This window comes from Homalodisca vitripennis, chromosome X (assembly GCF_021130785.1).
Source record: "Homalodisca vitripennis isolate AUS2020 chromosome X, UT_GWSS_2.1, whole genome shotgun sequence".
NCBI classification, from domain to species: Eukaryota; Metazoa; Arthropoda; class Insecta; order Hemiptera; family Cicadellidae; genus Homalodisca; species Homalodisca vitripennis.
In genome coordinates, this window is record NC_060215.1 from 10,341,414 (window position 1) to 10,342,617 (window position 1,204).

Here is a 1,204-nt window from a genome sequence, read left to right on the forward strand (position 1 = left end):
TCTATAAATTAATTTGGTAATATAGTAGTGTAGCTTTAAATAGCACAGAATTACTGTAATAAAGATTGAAACGTTGGACTAAAATCTTGAATGTCAAATGTTTACATATGATACCAAATCTATTCAGATAGGTATAAGTTTAATACTAAAATGATTCCACAACGCTACGAGAATATTAGTGATTTACTTTACTTGACTAAGACTCTCTCAAAGTTAAAATAAATATTACAGATAATTAGATTTTATGATTATGTTGTTTGAAATAAGCAATAGAAATTAATAAAGACGTGTACATTATGACAGAATAATGCTAACTTATTTAACGAATTTGTCAAGGTCAGCAGGAGAAGTGGCTCATTCTCAGTATATTCCGCTACCTTGACAGAAACTTCCTGCCAAATAACCCGGTGAACAAATCTTCCCACATTTCTGAAATCGTCTCTTCGTCTATCTTCCCAAGAATTGTCTTGTTATTCATAGTTAAGCGTTCATCGATGAATATTGTACTGGTGACCAGCGCTAGATCGATGCAAGTAACATTCAGATTCCTGATCCTTTTCTCATATGTCAACCATTCTTCTTACTTTCCTAGATATAAAATTCGCGATCGATGGATGGACGTGCAATTCTGAGTGCAGACGCAGTAGTATACTCTCTTGAAGGGGACATTGATGGAATGGGTGATTTTTGAGGCAATAATATAGATCGTGTGTTCCTGACAGTCCCACGATCTTGACGTTGGCCGAACGAGAGCGCTGCTGGGTGTTTTGTAGCTGAAGGTGTAAATCTAAAACTGTAAATATAAAACCTCCTAATAGTGTTGAGTTTACTTATGAAACAGATTTCGTGTGTTTTTTACATCGTGATGAACTTTCGTTCAATACTTGTCTCATGTTTATTGCGGAGCTCGATATCATTTTCCACGTTCGGCTTCGCTTTCCATGTGGATGAAATCATTCTCCACAATAAATCACTTTCGAGACTAGTAATAAAATGTAATAATATTCCAATTCGAGTTTCGAATTGAGACATAATATGAGTGTAATAAAATATACACACCTTTAAAACTAAAAAATATGGTAGTGTACATATATTTATACATAAAATAAGTGTATTGCCGTTAAAATTCACAGTACGCTTTGTAACAGCTGTTGTGTTGTGTGATACTCTCAGCAATTGCAGACAACACTCACAACATTGATTC